We start from the raw sequence: 22,329 nt of genomic DNA, 5'->3' as shown, positions 1-22,329 counted from the left end.
GCTCCCCGGTGTGCAGGCGCCTGTGCACCTTCAGGTCCTTGGGCGACTTGAAGCCTTTGCCGCAGTAGGAGCAGGTGAAGGGCCGCTCACTGCTGTGCACGTGCTGGTGCTCCCACAGCCCCGAAAACCGGGTAAAGCTCTTGCCACATGTGGAGCAGCCATAGGGCCTCTCGCCCGTGTGAATCCGTCGGTGGTCCTCCAGGCCATTGCCCGTCTTGAAACTCTTTTTGCACTCCGAGCAGACGAAGGGCCGTACTCCCATGTTTCGCTTCTCCTCGTTGTGCCCCGTCATGTGGTCCTCCATCGAAGCTCAGCCCCTCGAAGCTCAGCCCGCACTTCGTGCAGATGTGGGGCTCACCGGCACCCTGGCTGCCCTCAATGGCCGCTCACGTCCCTGTCTCTCCGTCCACATCAACGGCTCCTAAACCCTGCAGGAGGGGAACACAGAGGGTCAACAAGCTGGCAAACAGGACATTACTAGCACATATTGAGTATGTTTACGATGGAGGAAACCGTTATATAATTCTGCGCGGCACACTGGCGCACCGGTACAGTTGCTGCATCACCGCCAGAGACCCGGGGTCGATCCTGACTACGGGTGCTGTCTGTGCGGAGGTTGTACGTTCTCCCCTTGCCCTGCGTGAATTTTTACTCCGGGTGTTCCGGATTCCTCCAACATTTCAAAGACGTTAAGGGTTGTCGATTAATCGGCCTCCGCAAAATAGCTAAATTGTCCCTAATGTGCATGGGATAGTGCTAGTGTACGGGGTGATCGCTGGTCAGCGCGGACTCCGCGGGCCGAAAAACCTGTTGTTTCCGCGCTGCATCTCTAAACTAAACTAAACCAAAGAAGGGTGTCGACCCAAAATGCCACCCATTCCTTCTCTCCACAGATGCTCCCTGACCCACTGAGTTACTCCAGCACTTTGTCATAAGAGTCATAGAGTGATACAGCGTGGAAAGAGGTCCTTCGGCCCAACTCGTATCTGCACTCCTAGATCCCTCGGCTCCACACATTCCCCCAGCACCCGGCCATTCACAGTGAAGATCCTGCCCTGGTTTGACTTCCTAAACTGCAACATGCTCCCCACCCCCAAACAATGTGACCTCCTCCCTGTGGCTCCCTGCCCCTTACCCCTGCCGCCTACTGCTCCTTACTTTGCTCCCTCCCCCCTCCTCCCCACCCCCAAACAATGTGAACCCCCACCAGGCTCCCTACCCCTTGACTGACTTGACCCCTCTCTCCCCCCCCGTTCCCTGCCCCCCCCAATCATCCCCCTCGGCAACAAACCCACTTCCCCTTGAATCCCTCCCCCCTCCCTTTGCTCCCTGCTTCCCCCCGCTACTCACTTCACCCTTTTTCCAATCCCCAGACTCTCGCCCCCTCCCTCCCTCCCAACTCTCTCCTGTCTCTGACTCTCCCCTTATTCCTGCCCCTCTCAGCAGTATCACTCATCTCTCTCTCATCCCTCCTGACTCTTTCACGCTGCACCCCTCCCCACTCCCTCTCTCTCTCTCTGACCATCTCCCCTTATTAGAAACATAGAAAATAGGTGCAGGAGGCCATTCGGCCCTTTGAGCCAGCACCGCCATTCATTGTGATCATGGCTGAGCGTCCCCTATCAATAACCCGTGCCTGCCTTCTCCCCATATCCCTTGACTCCACTAGCCCCTAGAGCTCTATCTAACTCTCTCTTCATTCCCTCCAGTGATTTGGCCTCCACTGCCCTCTGTGGCAGGGAATTCCACAAATTCACAACTCTCTGGGTGAAAACGTTTTTTCTCACCTCAGTCTTAAATGACCTCCCCTTTATTCTAAGACTGTGTGGCCCCTGGTTCTGGACTCGCCGAACATTGGGAACATTTTTCCTGCATCTAGCTTGTCCAGTCGTTTTGTAATTTTATATGTTTCTATAAGATAGCCCCTCATCCTACTAAACTCCAGTGAATACAAGCCTAGTCTTTTCAATCTTTCCTCATATGACATGGAAAGACATTCTTGCCATAGAGGGAGTACAGAGAAGGTTCACCAGACTGATTCCTGGGATGGCAGGACTTTCATATGAAGAAAGACTGGATACACTCGGCTTGTACATGCTAGAATTTAGAAGATTGAGGGGGGGTCTTATAGAAACTTACAAAATTCTTAAGGGGTTGGACAGGCTAGATGCAGGAAGATTATTCCCGATGTTGGGGAAGTCCAGAACTAAGGGTCACAGTTTAAGGATAAGAGGGAAGTATTTTAGGACCGAGATGAGAAAATAATTTTTTACACAGAGAGTGATGAATCTCTGGAATTCTCTGCCACAGAAGGGAGTTGAGGCCAGTCCATTGGCTATATTTAAGAGGGAGTTCGATGTGGCCTTTGTGGCTAAAGGGATCAGGGGGTATGGAGAAAAGGCAGGGATGGGATACTGAGTTGGATGATGAGCCATGATCATATCGAATGGCGGTGCAGGCTCGAAGCCTACTCCTGCACCTATTTGATGTTTCTATGTTTCTATGACAGTTCCGCCATCCCAGGGATCAATCTCGTGAACCTACACTGCCTCAATCACAAGGATGTCCTTCCTCAAATTAGGAGACCAAAACTGTACACTATACTACAGTTGTGGTCTCACCAGAGCCCTATACAACTGCAGAAGAACCTCTTTACTCCTATACTGAAATCCTCTTGTTATGAAGGCCAACATTCCATTAGCTTTCTTCACTGCCTGCTGTACCTGCACGCCAACTTTCAGTGACCGGTGTACAAGGACACCCAGGTCTCGCTGCACCTCCCCCTTACCTAACCTAACCCCATTGAGATAATAATCTGCCCCCTTGTTTTTGCCGCCAAAGTGGATAACGTCACATTTATCTACATTAAACTGCATCTGCCACGCATCTGCCCACTCACTCAACCTGTCCAGGTCACCCTTTTATTGTCCAATGTCCCGGATGGGACAATTAAATTCTTACTTGGTGCAACACAACACAACATGTGAACATGTAAATATAGGGAGGTTCTACTGCAGTTGTACAGGGTCTTGGTGAGACCACACCTGGAGTATTGCGTACAGTTTTGGTCTCCTAATCTGAGGAAAGACATTCTTGCCATAGAGGGAGTACAGAGAAGGTTCACCAGACTGATTCCTGGGATGGCAGGACTTTCATATGAAGAAAGACTGGATAGACTCGGCTTGTACTCGCTAGAATTTAGAAGATTGAGGGGGGTTCTTATAGAAATTTACAAAATTCTTAAGGGGTTGGACAGGCTAGATGCAGGAAGATTGTTCCCGATGTTGGGGAAGTCCAGAACAAGGGGTCACAGTTTAAGGATAAGGGGGAAATCTTTTAGGACCGAGATGAGAAAAACTTTTTTTTTCACACACAGAGAGTGGTGAATCTGTGGAATTCTCTGCCATAGAAGGTAGTTGAGGCCAGTTCATTGGCTATATTTAAGAGGGAGTTAGATGTGGCCCTTGTGGCTAAAGGGATCAGGGGGTATGGAGAGAAGGCAGGTACAGGATACCGAGTTGGATGATCAGCCATGATCATATTGAATGGCGGTGCAGGCTCGAACGGTCGAATGGCCTACTCCTGCACCTATTTTCTATGTTTCTCTGTCTCCCTCTCTCCCCTCTCTCTTTCTGCCTCTCTCTCTCTAATCTCTCCCCTCTCCCCCTCTCTCTCCCTCTGTCACTCTCTGCCTCTCTCCGACCCTTTCTCTCTCTCTCTCTCGCCTTCTCTGTCTCTGTGTGTGTCTCTCTCTCTACCCTTATCTCTCCCCTTATCTTTCTCCCTCCGTCCCTCTCCCTCTCTCTCCCCCCTTTGCTCCCTGTCTCTCTCTCCGTTTGTGTCTCTCTCCCCTCTCCCTTTCTCTGCCTCTCTATCTCTCACTGCCCCCCTCTCCCTCTCCCCTTCGCTCTGTCTCTTTGTGTGTCTCTCTCCCCTTATCTCATTCTCTCCCTCTCTGCCTCTCACTCCCTCCCTCCCTCTCTCTATCTCCATGTGTGTGTCTCTCTCTCTGTGTCTCTCTCTCTTTATGTGCCTCTCTTTGTCTCTGTCCTTCCCTTTCTCGCGTCTTTTGTTTCTCTCTCTCTATCTCTTTCTCTTTGTCTCTCTCCCTCTCTCTCCCTCTCTTTTTCTGTCTCCCTCTGTCTGTCTGTCTCTCTCTCTACCTCTCTCTCGCTCTGTCCCTCTCCCTCTCTCTTCCCTTTGCTGCCTGTCTCTCTCCCTCTGTTTGTGTGTGTGTCTCTCTATCTCTCCCCTCTCTCTCTGCCTTCCTCTCCCTCTGCCTCCCTCTCCTTCTCTCTCTCTCCCCTTCGCACTCTGTCTCTGTGTGTCTGTGTCTCTCTCCCCTTATCTCCCTCCCTTCCTCCCTCTCTCCCTTTCGCTCTCTGCCTCTCTCTCCCTGTCAGTGTGTGTATGTCTCTCTCCCCTTATCTCTCTCTCTGCCTCTCTCTCCCTCCCTGTGTGTGTGTGTGTGTGTGTGTGTGTCTCTCTCTCTCTGTGTCTCTGTCTCTCTCTCTCTATCCCTCTCGCTTTTCTGTCTCCCTCTCTGTCACCTTCTCTCTCTGTCTGTTTGTGTGTCTGTGTGTGTGTCTCCCATTATCTCTCTCTCTGCCTCCCCCTCTCTGCCTGTGTCTCTCTCTCCCTCTCTGCCTCCCTCCCTCTCTCTCTCCCTCTCTCTCTCCCCCTCTCTCTGTCTCTCTCTCCCTCTGTATGTGTGTGTGTCTCTCTCTCTCCCCTTATCTCTCTCTCTCTGCCTCTCTCTCCCTCCCTCTGTCTGCATGTGTGTGTCTCTCTCTCTCTGTCTCTGTCTCTCTCTCTCTCTATCCCTCTCTCTGTCTCTCCCTCTCTGTCACCTTCTCCCTGTCTCTTTGTGTGTCTGTGTGTGTGTATGTCTCCTCTTCCCTTTGCTCCCTGTCTCTCTCCCTGTTTGTGTGTGTGTCTCTCTATCTCTCCCCTCTCTCTCTGCCTCCCTCTCCCTCTCTCTCTGCCTAAGGCAGGCAACGCCATTGTAGTGGGAGACTCCATTGTGAGAGGTACGGACAGGGGTTTCTGCGGCAATCGACGGGATGCGAGGATGGTGTGCTGCCTTCCTGGGGCCAGGATCCAGGATGTCACGGACTGAGTGCAGAAAATTCTCAAGGGCGAAGGTGAACATCCGGAAGTTGTAGTGCATGTCGGCACAAACGATGTCGGAAAGAAAGGGATGAATATTCTGCAGCGTGACTTTAGAGAGCTCGGAAAAATGCTGAAAAGCAGGACCTCCAGGGTTGTTATCTCCGGTTTGCTTCCAGTTCCTCGTGCTGGCGAGAGCAGGAACAGGGAGATACGGGACCTGAACGTGTGGCTGAGGAACTGGTGCACGGGGCAGGGATTTAGATTCGTAGATCACTGGGATCTGTTTTGGGGTAAGGGGGAACTGTACAAAAGGGACGGATTGCATCTTAATAGGTGTGGGACCAGCATTCTGGCAGGCAGGTTTGCCACTGCTACACGGGTGCTTTTAAACTGAATAAGGGTGTCGAATGGGATAGTGGAGGATGGAGTTAAAGGGAAAGGGTTTCTTAAATGTGTGAGCGTAGAGACAGAGGGGTGTAAAATGAGGGTAGAAGCAATAGGTAGCAAGGTGAAAAGTAAAAGTGGCAGGCCGGCAAATCCAGGGCAAAAATCAAAAAGGACCACTTTTCAGCATAATAGTATAAGGGGTAAGAGTGTTGTAAAAACAAGCCTGAAGGCTTTGTGTCTCAATGCAAGGAGCATTCGTAATAAGGTGGATAGAAACATAGAAACATAGAAATTAGGTGCAGGAGTTGGCCATTCGGCCCTTCGAGCCTGATATTCAATAAGATCATGGCTGATCATCCAACTCAGTATCCCGTACCTGCCTTCTCTCCATACCCTCTGATCCCCTTAGCCACAAGGGCCACATCTAACTCCCTCTTAAATATAGCCAATGAACTGGCCTCGACTACCCTCTGTGGCAGAGAGTTCCAGAATTCACCACTCTCTGTGTGAAAAAAGTTCTTCTCATCTCGGTTTTAAAGGATTTCCCCCTTATCCTTAAGCTGTGACCACTTGTCCTGGACTTCCCCAACATCGGGAGCAATCTTCCTGCATCTAGCCTGTCCAACCCATTAAGAATTTTGTAAGTTTCTATAAGATCCCCTCTCAATCTCCTAAATTCTAGAGAGTATAAACCAAGTCTATCCAGTCTTTCATAAGACAGTCCTGACATCCCAGGAATCAGTCTGGTGAACCTTCTCTGCACTCCCTCTATGGCAATAATGTCCTTCCTCAGATTTGGAGACCAAAACTGTACGCAATACTCCAGGTGTGGTCTCACCAAGACCCTGTACAACTGCAGTAGAACCTCCCTGCTCCTATACTCAAATCCTTTTGTTATGAAAGCTAACATACCATTCGCTTTCTTCACTGCCTGCTGCACCTGCATGCCTACTTTCAATGACTGGTGTACCATGACACCCAGGTCTCGCTGCATCTCCCCTTTTCCTAGTCGGCCACCATTTAGATAATAGTCTGCTTTCCTGTTTTTGCCACCAAAATGGATAACCTCACATTTATCCACATTATACTGCATCTGCCAAACATTTGACCACTCACCCAGCCTATCCAAGTCACCTTGCAGTCTCCTAGCATCCTCCTCACAGCTAACACTGCCCCCCAGCTTAGTGTCATCTGCAAACTTGGAGATATTGCCTTCAATTCCCTCATCCAGATCATCCCTCCCCATCGCCCGGTGGGGAATCGCCTCAGCGCAGAGGGAGAAGAGGAGGGAAGAGACAGTAACCCTAAGATTTTTGCCTCCACGACAGTGAGGAGGTGCTTGGAGGACTCACTGTGGTGGATGTTAATTTGTGTTTATTGTTGTTTATTATTGTATGATTGTATGTATGACTGCAGGCACGAAATTTCGTTCAGACCGTAAGGTCTGAATGACAATAATAGTATTCAATTCAATAATATATATTGTAAATAGCTGGGGTCCCAGCACTGAGCCTTGCGGTACCCCACTAGTCACTGCCTGCCATTGTGAAAAGGACCCGTTTACTCCTACTCTTTGCTTCCTGTTTGCCAGCCAGTTCTCTATCCACATCAATACTGAACCCCCAATGCCGTGTGCTTTAAGTTTGTATACTAATCTCTTATGTGGGACCTTGTCGAAAGCCTTCTGGAAGTCCAGATACACCACATCCACATCCACTGGTTCTCCCCTAGGGAGAGGTCAGGGTGCGACTCCAAATAGTAGACGGTTGGTTGCACACAACAAGTGCAAGGTATTGATTCTTCTGCAAGCTGTCTGAGCAGCCGAGAAACCCTAGACTGATGAGTCTTTCCTTGATCAGAAAGAACCCGTCTGAATGCAATTAACAAGATGGGCGGCCAGGAGATGTGCCAATACTGTGAGATGTGGGAATTTGTCGATACCATTGATGTAGATGATCCCTACAGCTGCAGTAAGTGTTTGAGGCTAGCGGAACTCGAGCTCCGCATTGATGAGCTGGAGACCCAACTTCATACGTTGCGGAACATCAGGGAGGGGGAGTATTACCTGGATGTTTTGTGCCAGGGGATGGTCACACCGACCAGTTTAACTAATTCAGTAGTTAGTGAGCAAGGAATGGAAGGTGTGGCCATAAGCGAGGCAGGTAGGGGGAACCAGGAGGAGATGCGGCAGGAGCCACAGCCCTTGTCCCTGACGAGCATGACCGAGGCTCTTACTCAATGTGAGGACGGGATCAGGGGCTGTGGGAGGGATGAGCAACCTGGCTGCAGCACCGTGGATCAGGGGGTCATTCAAGAGGGGGGAGTTAGAAGAAATGCCGTTGTGATAGGGGATAGTATTATTCGGGGGGTAGATAAGGTTCTCTGCGGCCAGCAGAACATGTCCCGAAGGCTGTGTTGCCTACCCGGTGCTAGGGTTAAGGATATCTCTGCGGTGCTGGAGAGAAATTTGCAGAGGGAGGGGGAGGATCCAGTGGTCGTGGTCCATGTGGGGACCAATGACATAGGAAGGACGAGGAAGGAGGATCTGCTGAAGGAGTTTGAGCAGTTAGGGAATAAATTAAAAAGCAGAACCTCGAGGGTACTAATTTCCGGATTGCTACCTGAGCCACGGGCCAAATCGGCGAGGGTACGTAAAATTAAAAAGCTGAATGCGTGGCTCAAAGACTGGTGTGGGAAAAATGGGTTTGGTTTCTTGGGCCACTGGCACCAGTACTGGGACAGGGGGGATCTGTTCTGTAAGGACGGACTTCACCTGAACGGTGCTGGGACTGGGGTCCTGGCAAATCATATAACTAGGGCAGTAGAGAGGTCTTTAAACTAAGTAGCGGGGGGGAGGTATCAAGGGGGGTAATAACGGCAGGGGTAGAGGAAATAGAGCAGGGTATCAGTGGGGAAGCGGAAAATCAAAATGTGACAGGAGGATCCAGAATGTGTGAAGATAAAGCTCTAGATGTAAAAGGGGCAAAAACGGAAAGGAAGGGTAGTAAAAATCATCTGAAAGTGCTTTATCTAAATGCACGGAGTATTCGAAATAAGATAAATGAATTAACGGTGCAATTAAGTATATATAGTTATGATATCGTGGCCATTACGGAGACATGGCTGCAAGGGGATCAGGACTGGGAGTTAAATATAGAGGGGTACTCGACAATTAGAAAAGATAGACAGGAAAGAAAGGGAGGAGGGGTGGCCCTTTTAATAAGGGAGGGAATAACGGCAATAGAGAGGAAGGATATTGCGTTGAAGGATCAGGATAGTGAAACAGCTTGGGTACAGATAGAGAATAACAAGGGGAAAAAAACACTAGTGGGTGTAATTTATAGACCTCCAAATAGCTGTGACGCTGTTAGTCAGAACATAAATCTGCAAATAGTTGACGCATGTAAAAAGGGAACTGCTGTAATCATGGGGGACTTCAATTTTCATATTAATTGGGCAAACCAAACTGGGCAGGGTAGACTAGAGGAAGAGTTTATAGAATGTACTAGAGACGGGTTCCTAGAACAGTATGTCGCAGAACCGACAAGGGGGGAGGCAATCTTGGATCTGGTCCTGTGTAATGAAGCAGGATTAATTAAAAATGTCATAGTTAGGGACCCGTTGGGAACAAGTGACCACAATATGGTCGAATTCCATATTCAAATAGAAGGGGAGCAGGTTGAAACTCAGGCTAGGGTGCTTAGTCTAAATAAGGGGGATTATGAAGGTATGAGGACTGAGCTGATCAAAGTTGATTGGGATAGCAGACTCAAGAATAAGACGGTACATGAGCAGTGGTGTACGTTTAAGGATCTACTGTATAACCTTCAAGAAAAATTTATTCCTATGAAGAAAAAAAAGGGGTAAGGGTAAGAACAGTCAGCCATGGCTCAGTAAAACTATAAAGGATAGTATTCGGCTGAAGGCGAGGGCATATAAGGTAGCCAGAGATAGTGGGAGGGCAGAGGATTGGGAAGCATTTAAAGGTCAGCTAAAAATAACTAAGAGATTAATTAAGACGGGGAAAATAGACTATGAAAGGAATTTAGCGAATAACATAAAAACTAATAGTAAGAGTTTTTATAGCTATATAAAAAGAAAAAGGGTGGCTAAGGTGAACGTTGGTCCATTGGAGGGTGAGACTGGAGAGTTGTTGGTGGGGAACATGGAAATGGCAAAGGCATTAAACGAGTATTTTGTATCAGTCTTCACCATAGAAGACACAAAAAATATTCCAACGCTGGATAAACAGGGGGCGGTAGGAATGGAGGAGCTAAATACTATTAAGATCACCAAGGAGGTGGTATTAGGGAAATTAATGAGACTGAAGGAGGATAAATCCCCTGGGCCTGATGGATTACATCCAAGGGTCTTGAGGGAGATAGCGGTGGGGATTGTGGATGCATTGGTGATAATTTTCCAAAACTCCCTGGAGGCAGGAACGGTCCCAGTGGATTGGAAAATGGCCAATGTAACACCTATATTTAAAAAAGGAAGTAAACAGAAGGCGGGTAACTATAGACCGGTTAGTCTAACATCGGTGGTGGGTAAAATGTTAGAGACAATTATTAAAGAAACACTAACGGGGCACTTGGATAAACATGACTTCATCGGACAGAACCAGCATGGTTTTGTGAAGGGGAAGTCCTGTTTAACGAATCTGCTCGAATTCTTTGAGGAAGTAACAACCCGGGTGGATAAAGGGGAACCGGTGGATGTGGTATACTTGGACTTCCAAAAGGCTTTTGACAAGGTGCCACATAAGAGACTATTGCTAAAAATAAAAAATTATGGGATTGGGGGTAATATATTAGCATGGGTAGAGGATTGGCTAACAAATAGGAAGCAGAGAGTGGGGATAAATGGTTCATACTCGGGATGGCAACCGGTAACTAGCGGGGTTCCGCAAGGGTCGGTGCTGGGACCCCAGTTGTTCACAATTTATATAAATGATTTGGAGGAGGGAACCAAGTGTAATATATCAAAATTTGCGGACGATACAAAAATGGGAGGAAAAGTAGGGGATGAGGAGGATAGGAAGAGTCTGCAAAAGGATATAGATAAGCTAGGTGAGTGGGCAACAACTTGGCAGATGAAATTTAATACTAATAAATGTGAAGTCATTCACTTTGGGGAAAAAAAATGATAGGGCAAGTTATTTTCTAAATGAGGAGGAGCTGCGTTGTAATGCAACGCAAAGGGATCTAGGGGTATTAGTACATGAATCACTAAAAGTTAGTATGCAGGTGCAGCAAGCAATCAGGAAGGCCAATGGAGTTTTGGCCTTTATTGCTAGGGGGATTGAGTATAAAAACACGGAGGTCTTGCTGCAGCTGTACACAGTATTAGTGAGACCACATTTGGAATACTGTGTACAGTTCTGGGGTCCATACTTAAGAAAGGATGTACTAGCCCTGGAGGCAGTGCAGCGAAGGTTTACAAGATTAATTCCTGCAATGAGGGGATTGACATATGAGGAAAGGTTAAGTAGGCTGAACTCTACTCTTTGGAGTTTAGAAGAATGAGAGGCGATCTCATTGAAACATATAAGATCGTGAGGGGCCTTGATCGGGTGGATGCACCGAGGATGTTCCCAATGATCGGGGAAACTAGAACTAGGGGACATAGGCGCAGAATAAGGGGGGGCTCTTTTAAAACTGAGATGAGGAAGAACTTCTTCACCCAGAGGGTGGTTAATTTATGGAATTCACTGCCCCAGGGAGCAGTGGAAGCAGAAACGTTAAATATATTTAAGTCTAAAATAGATGGTTTTTTAGCTGCCAAGGGGATAAGGGGCTACGGGGAGAGGGCAGGGATATGGACCTAGGTATGGTTAGTATAGTAAGACCTGAGTGATCTCCTGGACAAGTGTCGATCGCCTGGATTGGGGTCGGAGAGGAATTTCCCGGATTTTTTTCCCGAATTGGACCTGGGTTTTTATCCGTTTTTTTGCCTCCCCCAGGAGATCACGCGGTTCTTGGGGTGGAGAGGGGTGATAGCGGTATAAAGGGGAGGGTAGTGTCTTGTGTTCTGTGTCTTGTGTCTACTGTTTGTGGGTAAGTGTGTCTGTTTAGTGTTCAGCCATGAGCGAATGGCGGTGTGGGCTCGACGGACCTGGTGGTCTACTCTCGCACCTACTTTCTATGTTTCTATGTTTCTATATCCACGCTACTAGTTACATCCTCGAAAAATTCTATAAGATTCGTCAGACATGATTTACCTTTTGTAAATCCATGCTGACTTTGTCCAATAATTTCACCACTTTCCAAATGTGCTGCTATCCCATCTTTAATAACTGACTCTAGCAGTTTTCCCACTACCGATATTAGACTAACTGGTCTGTAATTCCCCGTTTTCTCTCTCCCTCCCTTCTTAAAAAGTGGGGTTACGTTTGCTACCCGCCAATCCTCAGGAACTACTCCAGAATCTACAGAGTTTTGAAAGATTATTACTAATGCATCCACTATTTCTGGAGCTACTTCCTTAAGTACTCTGGGATGCAGCCTATCTGGCCCTGGGGATTTATCGGCGTTTAATCCATTCAATTTACCCAACACCACTTCCCGGCTAACCTGGATTTCACTCAATTCCTCCAACTCCTTTGACCTGCAGTCCCCTGCTATTTCCGGCAGATTATTTATGTCTTCCTTAGTGAAGACGGAACCAAAGTAGTTATTCAATTGGACCGCCATATCCTTGTTCCCCATGATCAACTCACCTGTTTCTGACTGCAAGGGACCTACATTTGTTTTAACTAATCTCTTCTTTTCACATATCTATAAAAACTTTTGCAGTCAGTTTTATGTTCCCTGTCAGTTTTCTTTCATAATCTATTTTTCCTTTCCTAATTAAGCCCTTTGTACTCCTCTGCTGGTCTCTGAATTTCTCCTAGTCCTCCGGTATGCTGCTTTTTCTGGCTAATTTGTACGCATCATCCTTCGCTTTAATACTATCCCTGATTTCCCTTGTTATCCACGGATGCACTACCTTCCCTGATTTATTCTTTTGCCAAACTGGGATGAACAATTTTTGTAGTTCATCCATGCAGTCTTTAAATGTCTTCCATTGCATATCCACTGTCAACCCTTTTAGAATTAATTGCCAGTCAATCTTGGCCAATTCACGTCTCATACCCTCAAAGTTACCTTTCTTTAAGTTCAGAACCATTGTTTCTGAATTAGCAATGTCACTCTCCATCCTAATGAAGAACTCAACCATATTATGGTCACTCTTGCCCAAGGGGGCATGTACAACAAGACTGCTAACTAACCCTTCCTCATTACTCAATACCCAGTCTAAAAGTCTGAAGAAGGGTTTCGGCCCGAAACGTCGCCTATTTCCTTCGCTCCATAGATGCTGCTGCACCCGCTGAGTTTCCCCAGCAATTTTGTGTACCTTCGATATTCCAGCATCTGCAGTTCCCTTTTGAACACCCAGTCTAAAATAGCCTGCTCTCTCGTTGGTCCCTCTACATGTTGATTTAGATAACTATCCCGCATACATTCCAAGAAATCCTCTTCCAATTTGATTCACCCAATCTATATGTAGATTGAAGTCAAGTTCAAGTTCAAGTGAGTTTATTGTCATGTGTCCCTGTATAGGACAATGAAATTCTTGCTTTGCTTAAGCACACAGAAAATAGTAGGCATTTACTACAAAACAGATAAATGTGTCCATATACCATGATATAAATATATACACACATGAATAAATAAACTGATAGTGCAAATAACAGAAAGTGGTTGGTAATAATCAGAGTTTTGTCCGAGCCAGGTTTAATAGCCTGATGGCTGAGGGGAAGTAACTATTCCTGAACCTGGTTGTTGCAGTCTTCAGGCTCCTGTACCTTCTACCTGAAGGTAGCAGGGAGATAATTCACCCATTATAACTGTTTTGCCTTTGTCGCACGCATTTCTAATTTCCTGTTTGATACCATCTCCAACTTCACTACTACTGTTAGGTGGCCTGTACACAACACCCACCAGCGTTTTCTGCCCCTTAGTGTTTCGCAGCTCTACCCATACCGATTCCAATCCTCCAAACTAATGTCCTTCTTTTCCATTGCGTTAATCTCCTCTCTAATCAGCAACGCTACCCCACCTCCTTTTCCTTTCTCTCTATCCCTCCTGAATATTGAATATCCCCGGATGTTCAGCTCCCAGCCTTGGTCACCCTGGAGCCATGTCTCCGTGATCCCAACTATATCATAGTCATGATATATCCTTCCTATAGTCATAATCATGAGTTGAATGTGCAGATAGGTATTAATGACAATGATATCACGGGATCACGGAGACATGGCTCCAGGGTGACCAAGGCTGGGAGCTGAACATCCAGGTATATTCAATATTCAGGAGGGATAGACAGAAAGGGAAAGGAGGTGGGGTAGCATTGCTGGTTAGAGAGCAGATTAACGCAATAGAAAGGAAGGACATTAGCTTTGAGGATGTGGAATCGGTATGGGTAGAGCTGCGAAACACTAAGGGGCAGAAAACGCTAGTGGGTTGTGTACAGGCCACCTAACAGTAGTAGTGGAGTTGGGGATGGCATCAAACAGGAAATTAGAAATGCGTGCAACAAAGGTAAAACAGTTATAATGGGTGACTTCAATCTACATATAGATTGGGTGAATCAAATTGGCAGGGGTACTGAGGAAGAGGATTTATTGGAATGTATGCGGGATAGTTTTCTAAACCAACGTGTAGAGGAACCAACGAGAAAGGAGGCTATTCTAAACTGGGTATTGAGTAATGAGGAAGGGTTAGTTAGCAGTCTTGTTGTGCGTGGCCCCTTGGGCAAGAATGACCATAATATGGTTGAGTTCTTCATTAGGATGGAGAGTGACATCGTTAATTCAGAAACAAGGGTCCTGAGCTTAAAGAAAGGTAACTTTGAGGGTATGAGACGTGAATTGGTCAAGGTGGCGATCAAACTGGCGATTGATTCTTAATGGGTTGACGGTGGATATGCAATGGAAGGCATTTAAAGACTGCATGGATGAACTACAACAATTGTTCATCCCAGTTTGGTAAAAAAATAAATCAGGGAAGGTAGTGCATCCGTGGATAACAAGGGAAATCAGGGATAGTATCAAAACAAAAGATGAAGCGTACAAATTAGCCAGAAAAAGCAGCCTACCAGAGGACTGGGAGAAATTCAGACGAGCAGAGGACGACAAAGGGCTTAATTAGGAAAGGGAAAATAGATTATGAAAGAAAACTGGCAGGGAACATAAAAACTGACTGCAAAAGTTTTTATAGATTTGTGAAGAGAAAAAGATTAGTTAAAACAAATGTAGGTCCCTTGCAGTCAGAAACGGGTGAATTGATCATGGGGAACAATGACATGGCAGACCAATTGAATAACTACTTTGGTTCTGTCTTCACTAAGGAAGACATAAAAAATCTGCCGGAAATAGCAGGGGACCGGGGGTCAAATGAGATGGAGGGACTGAGTGAAATCCAGGTTAGTCGGGAAGTGGTGTTAGGTGAATTGAATGGATTAAAGGCCGATAAATCCCCAGGGCCAGATAGGCTGCATCCCAGAGTACTTAAGGAAGTAGCCCCAGAAATAGTGGATGCATTAGTGATAATTTTTCAAAACTCTTTAGATTCTGGAGTAGTTCCTGAGGATTGGAGGGTAGCTAATGTAACACCACTTTTTAAAAAGGGAGGGAAGGAGAAAACGGGGAATTACAGACCAGTTAGTCTAACGTCGGTAGTGGGGAAACTGCTAGAATCAGTTATTAAAGATGGGATAGCAGCACATTTGGAAAGTGGTGAAATCATTGGACAAAGTCAGCATGGATTTATGAAGGGTAAATCATGTCTGACGAATCTTATAGAATTTTTCGAGGATGTAACTAGTAGAGTGGATAAGGGAGAACCAGTGGATGTGTTATATCTGGACTTTCAGAAGGCTTTCGACAAGGTCCCACATAAGAGATTAGTATACAAACTTAAAGCACACGGTATTGGGGGTTCAGTATTGATGTGAATAGAGAACTGTCTGGCAGACAGGAAGCAAAGAGTAGGAGTAAACGGGTCCTTTTCACAATGGCAGGCAGTGACTAGTGGGGTGCCGCAAGGCTCAGTTCTGGGAAACGCAGCTATTTACGATATATATTAATGATTCGGACGAGGGAATTGAATGCAACATCTCCAAGTTTGCGGATGACACGAAGCTGGGGGGCAGTGTTAGCTGTGAGGAGAATGCTAGGAGGCTGCAAGGTGACTTGGATAGGCTGGGTGAGTGGGCAAATGCATGGCAGATGCAGTATAATGTGGATAAATGTGAGGTTATCCACTTTGGTGGCAAAAACAGGAAAGTAGATTATTATCTGAATGGTGGCCGATTAGGAAAGGGGGAGATGCAACGAGACCTGGGTGTCATGGTACACCAGTCATTAAAAGTAGGCATGCAGGTGCAGCAGGCAGTGAAGAAGGCGAATGGTATGTTAGCATTCATAGCAAAAGGATTTGAGTATAGGAGAAGGGAGGTTCTACTGCAGTTGTACAGGGTCTTGGTGAGACCACACCTGCAGTATTGCGTACAGTTTTGGTCTCCTAATCTGAGGAAAGACATTCTTGCCATAGAGGGAGTACAGAGAAGGTTCACCAGACTGATTCCTGGGATGTCAGGATTTTCATATGAAGAAAGACTGGATAGACTCGGTTTGTACTCGCTAGAATTTAGAAGATTGAGGGGGGATCTTATAGAAACTTACAAAATTCTTAAGGGGTTGGACAGGCTAGATGCAGGAAGATTGTTCCCGATGTTGGGGAAGTCCAGAACAAGGGGTCACAGTTTAAGGATAAGGGGGAAATCTTTTAGGACCGAGATGAGGAAAACCTTTTTCACACAGAGAGTGGTGAATCTCTGGAATTCTCTGCCGCAGAAGGTAGTTGAGACTAGTTCATTGGCTATATTTAAGAGGGAGTTAGATGTGGCCCTTGTGGCTAAAGGGATCAGGGGATTTGGAGAGAAGGCAGGTACAGGATACTGAGTTGGATGATCAGCCATGATCATATTGAATGGCGGTGCAGGCACGAAGGGCCGAATGGCCTACTCCTGCACCTATTTTCTATGTTTCTATCTCTCTCCCTCCCTCTCTCTCTCTGTCTCTCTCTGTCATTCGTATCTCTCTCTCTTCCCTTCCCCCTCTCTCACTCTCCCTCCCTCTCTCACTCCCTCTCTGTGTCTATCCCTGTCTCTTTTTCTGCCTCCCTCTCTCCCCTTCTCTCTCTCTCTCTTTGTGTGTCTGTGTGTGTGGCTCTGTCTCCCCTTTCTCTCTCCCTGTCTCTGCCTCCCCCTCTCTCTCTGTCTGTCTCTGTTCCTCTCTCTCCCCCCCTTCTCTCTCTCTCTCTCTCTCTCTCTCTCTCTCTATGTGCCTCTCTCTCCCTCCCCTTCTCTCCGTCTCTTTGTGTGTGTTTCTCTTTCTCCCCTTCTCTCTCTCTGTATCTCTCCCTCTCCCTCTCCCCTCCCCCCAACTGTGTGTGTGTGTCTCTCTCTCCCCTTTTCTACCTCTCTATCTCCCTCTCAATCCCTCTCTGTCTTTATCTGTCTCCCTCTCCCTCCCTCCCTTTCCATTTCTCTCTATCCCTCTCTCTCTTTCTCCCCTTCTCTGTCTCTTTGTCTGTGTGTGTCTCTCTCCCCCCTCCCTTGTCTCACTCTCTCTCCTCCCCTCTCTCTCTCTGTCTGTGTGTCTCTCCCTCTCTCTCTCTACCCCTGTCTGTGTGTGTGTGTGTGTCTCTCTCGCTCCCATTATCTCTCTCTCTGCCTCCCCCTCTCACTGTGTCTCTGTGCGTGTGTCTCTCTCTCTCCCTCGCTCTCTCACTCCCTTTTTTTCTGCCTCTCTCTCTCACTTTCTGTGTGTGTGTGTGTGTGTGTGTGTGTGTGTGTGTGTGTCTCTCTCTGTCTCTCTCTCTCTCCCCTTACATATCTCTCCGTCTCTCTCTCTCTATCCCTCCCTGTCCATTTCTCTCCCCTTCTCTCTCTGTGTGTCTCTCTCTCCCTCTCTCTAGGTATGTTGCAAAGTCTACCTGAAGCGTCGCTAAAAATCTGTCCCAGCCCGTGTGCGCGATTTTGGCGCCGTTTAGAGGGGGGCGGGTTTAAAACGCGATTTCCCCTAGGCTGTTCAAATCGAGGATGTTCAGCCTAGTTAATTATTAACGAAAAATCGCTGTAAGATTCCGTCGCTTTAGCTGTTATTACTTTTAAGGGCTTTATCCAGTTGTTATAGTAGTTTAAAAATTAACCTTTAAACCCCCGGCCGCCGGCAACGGCCGGATCTCATAGAGGGGACAACAGAAGGTAGGCTGTTTATTTTTACATTAAAAAGGGCTTCTTAAGATCCCTTTATACAAAGTTTAATGTTGCGAGTAGCTAATTTTGGCCCTATTATATCCTGCAGTATTTTTCTGGGCATTTGAGGGCACAAATCCACCGCAATGTGAACGTTCTAAACCAGCGCGTTCACAGGATCCCACTAGAAAGCTGATTTAAATGGACTTTAATTTACAGCAATTGAACACTAAATTCCTTCCATTTGGCCTATAAATTAATGTAAATGAGATTTAAAAATCATGTTTTATTGTGAATTATTTGTGAATATTATTTGGACACTTAGGCTATTTAAAAATGTTAATCATTCATTAAGAAATGGATAGATGTTTAGATCTAGTAATTGAAGTTTGAAATTAGCTACAATTGGGTAACTAACTAATTATATGCTTTAATTGCAGGTTATCCAAGTAAGATTGTTTTATATTTGTTTCAGAATGCTTCAAACTATGATAACTGAAAATTTCATTCAGTTCTCTTAATTTTTAAAAAAGTTATGGGCTTTTGACTGTTCACGATCACAGCTTTTTTGCTGTGTCCATAGAAAATCAATAGGGAACAAGATGCTAATTTCCGAGTATGAAAATGGCCATAACTTTTTAAATACTTGAGATATGAAAGTGAATTAGGTGTCAAATTAAACTTATTTTTATGATTTATCTGATGGGATAAATTGCAGACTTGATTTTTAAAATCTCAAAATTTTGTAACATTGCTACTCTCTCCACCCCTGGACCCCTTTTAACCATATAACCATATAACAATTACAGCACGGAAACAGGCCATCTCGGCCCTACAAGTCCGTGCCGAACAATGTTTTTCCCTTAGTCCCACCTGCCTGCACTCATACCATAACCCTCCATTCCCTTCTCATCCATATGCCTATCCAATTTATTCTTAAATGATACCAACGAACCTGCCTCCACCACTTCCACTGGAAGCTCATTCCACACCGCAACCACTCTGAGTAAAGAAGTTCCCCCTCATGTTACCCCTAAACTTCTGTCCCTTAATTCTGAAGTCATGTCCCCTTGTTTGAATCTTCCCTATTCTCAAAGGGAAAAGCTTGATCACATCAACTCTGTCTATCCCTCTCATCATTTTAAAGACCTCTATCAAGTCCCCCCTTAACCTTCTGCGCTCCAGAGAATAAAGACCTAACTTATTCAACCTATCTCTGTAACTTAGTTGTTGAAACCCAGGCAACATTCTAGTAAATCTCCTCTGTACTCTCTCTATTTTGTTTAAGAAGGTGCTGCAGATGCTGTTCCCCTGTTTCCACTGGGGGGGCCTCCTCCTCCTCCTCCTCCACCTCCTCCTCTCCCCGCCCGCTCACCGTCCAGTGCGGCCCAGTCTCTGTCTCTGTCTCAGTCTCGGCTCCATCTTGTGTCCCAGGACCTGGTTTCCGGCCCCGTCGCTCCCGTCGCTCCAGCCCGCGTCACCGAACCCCGCCCCCGCCTACGTCACCGAACCCCGCCCCCGCCGACGTCCCCGAACTCCGACCCTGACGACGTCACTGAACCCCGCCCCCGGTCGCGTCACCGACAGACAGCAGAGGGCCTGTCCCACTTGGGCGACATTTACGCCACATCATTTACGCGTCACGACGAGCGCACAAGGTGCGTGGTGACGTAGCCAGTCGCCCAGGATTTCGGGATGTGGAAAATGACGTCCAAGTGGGACAAACCCGGCCCCGTCACCCGCCCCCATCAACAGCGCTCGGCCCCGCCCCCGTCACCCTCGCTCGGCCCCGCCCCCGTCAACCTGCCGGCCGCGTCACTATCTCGGCCCCGCCCCCGTCACCCTCGCTCGGCCCCGCCCCCGTCAACCTGCCGGCCGCGTCACTATCTCGGCCCCGCCCCCGTCACCCTCGCTCGGCCCCGCCCCCGTCAACCTGCCGGCCGCGTCACTATCTCGGCCCCGCCTCCGTCACCCGCGCTCGTCCCGCCCCCGTCGCCGAACCCCAGACACGACCAAAGATGGGTTACTCTCACGCAAACGTGTAGTCCGCTCATGGGCGGATTCATGGGCGATTATAGCGGCCATTTTAGCAACCAGCCCCCGCCATCTTGCTCCGCAATCTTGTTCCGCCATCTTGCTTCCGGTCAAAGTTCGGATCTTTGTTTCCGCAGCGGGGCGAGGGAGTGTGGGGCCCGGGGCAGCGGGGAGTGAGCGGCCCGGGGAGAGGGAGTGTGGGGCCCGGGGCAGCGGGAGTGTGGGGCCCGGGGCAGCGGGAGAGGGAGTGTGGGGCCCGGGGCTGCGGGAGAGGGAGTGTAGGGCCAGGGGAGAGGGTAACAATGTTACAAAATTTTGAGATTTTAATAAAAAGTCTGCAATTTATCCCATCAGATAAAGCATAAACATAAGTTTAATTTGACACCTAATTCACTTTCATATCTCAAGTATTTAAAAAGTTATGGCCATTTTCATACTGGGAAATGAGCATCTTGTTCCCTATTGATTTTCTATGGATATAACAAAAAAGCTGTGATCGTGAACAGTCAAAAGCCCATAACTTTCTTAAAAATTAAGAGAACTGAATGAAATTTTCAGTTATCATAGATTGAAGCATTCTGAAACAAATATAAAATAATCTTACTTAGATGACCTGAAATTAAAGCATATAATTAGTTAGTTACCTAATTGTAGCTAATTTCAGACTTCAATTACTAGATCTAAACATCTATCCATTTCTTAATAAATGATTAACATTTTTAAATAGCCTAAATGTCCAAATAATATTCACAAATAATTCACAATAAAACATGATTTTTAAATCTCATTTACATTAATTTATAGACCAAATGGAAGGAATTTAGTGTTCAATTGCTGTAAATAAATGCCCATTTAAATCAGCTTTCCAGTGGGTCCCTGTGGAACGCGCTGGTTTAGAACGTTCACATTGCGGTAGATTTGTGCCTCAAATGCCCAGAAAAATACTGCGCGATATAATGGGCCCAAAATGAGCTACTCGCAATATTAAACTTTGTATAAAGGGTTCTTTAGAAGCCCTTTTTAATGTAAAAATATACAGCCTTCCTTCAGTTGACTGCTTTATGAGACCCTGCGGTTGCTGGCGGTCGCGGGTTTAGAGGTTGATTTTTAAACTACTATAACTATTTTACGAGGCCTTTAAAACTAATAATAGCTTTTGCGACGGGGTCTTTCAGCGATTTTTCGTTAATAATTAACTAGGCTGAACATCCTCGATTTGAACAGCCTAGAGAAAATCGCGTTTTAAACCCGCCCCCTCTAAACGGCGCCAAAATCGCGCACACAGGCTGGGACAGATTTTCAGCGACGTTTCAGGTAGGCTTTGCAACATACCTAGAGAGGGACTGCGCGGCCCGGGGAGATGGAGAGGGAGTGTGGGGCCCGGGGATAGGGCCTAGTGTGTGTGAAGTTGCGGGGAGGTTTACAATGTTTCTTATTTAATGTCCCTTGTCTAGTCTGAAATAAAGTTCATCATTGGATCAGAAGAAATATAATTGTGTGTGTTATATGATTCTATACATTTATATCACATTCATGTATGTGTGTTTATAAACATTTTAATCTTTAACAAGAATTAACAGAATTATGAACTAACAGAATTATGAATCTAACCATATATCACACACAAAAACTTCCTCCGCAATGTCAATTACCCTGCGAGTCGGGTTGGTTCCGGTTACTACAAAATCAACTCAAACACTGCTTGCGAGCCATTTAAAAAGAAATGATTTAAAATATATTAAAAAAGACAATTACCAGAGTCAAATTTTATTCTTCACAAGAAGTATGAACTGACAGAATGATGAATCTAACCCTATATCACACACACAAACTGTTCATTGATTACACTGCGAGTCGGGTCGGGTCAGGTAGGCTCCGGTTACTAAAATGGGCGGCGAAAAATGCCCAGGATCCCTTCCGTAGCGTACTACACGTCAGCCCATTGTATTTAGCAGGAGTAGCCTATCTTGCTCCGCTATAAGATCTTTGGACACGACCCCGTCCCCCTAGTCCTCACCTTTCACCCCACCAGCCGTCACATACAACAGAAAACCCCACGTCATTTTCGCCACCTCCAACGTGACCCCACCACTCGCCACATCTCCCCCAATGTCTGTCTTCCGCAAACACCTCTCCCTCCGCAACTCCCTTGTCAATTCTTCCCTTCCCTCCCGTACCAACCCCTCCCCGGGCACTTTCAGTTGCAACCGCAAGAAATGCAACACCTGTCCCTTTACCTCCCCCCTCGACTCCATTCAAGGACCCAAGCAGTCGTTCCAGGTGCGACAGGGGTTCACCTGTATCTCCTCCAACCTCATCCACTGCATCCGCTGCTCTAGATGTCAGCTGATCTACATCAGTGAGACTAAGCGGAGGTTGGGCGATCGTTTCGCCGATCACCTACGCTCGGTCCGCAAGAACCTACCTGACCTCCCGGTGGCTCAGCACTTCAACTCCCCCTCCCATTCCCAATCCGACCTCTCTGTCCTGGGT

General features: G+C 46.9%; 1 protein-coding gene across 1 annotated transcript in view; it reads right to left on the bottom strand.

Annotated features, from left to right (window-relative positions):
• LOC116969365 (zinc finger protein 615-like) overlaps positions 1-19,307 on the bottom strand; it is a 38,421-nt gene extending 19,114 nt beyond the window's left edge. Inside the window, exons 1-3 of the mRNA XM_033016227.1 lie at positions 19,178-19,307; positions 359-428; positions 101-103 (exon numbers count right to left, since the gene is read on the bottom strand). The gene's annotated coding sequence lies outside the window, so the exon portion shown is untranslated. The remainder of the gene's footprint in view (positions 1-100; positions 104-358; positions 429-19,177) is intronic.
• Positions 19,308-22,329: the final 3,022 nt, after the last annotated feature.

This window comes from Amblyraja radiata, unplaced genomic scaffold (genome assembly GCF_010909765.2).
Source record: "Amblyraja radiata isolate CabotCenter1 unplaced genomic scaffold, sAmbRad1.1.pri S31, whole genome shotgun sequence".
Classification (NCBI taxonomy): Eukaryota; Metazoa; Chordata; class Chondrichthyes; order Rajiformes; family Rajidae; genus Amblyraja; species Amblyraja radiata.
The sequence above is the reverse complement of the archived record's forward strand: the minus strand, read 5'-3'. Positions and strand labels throughout refer to the sequence as shown.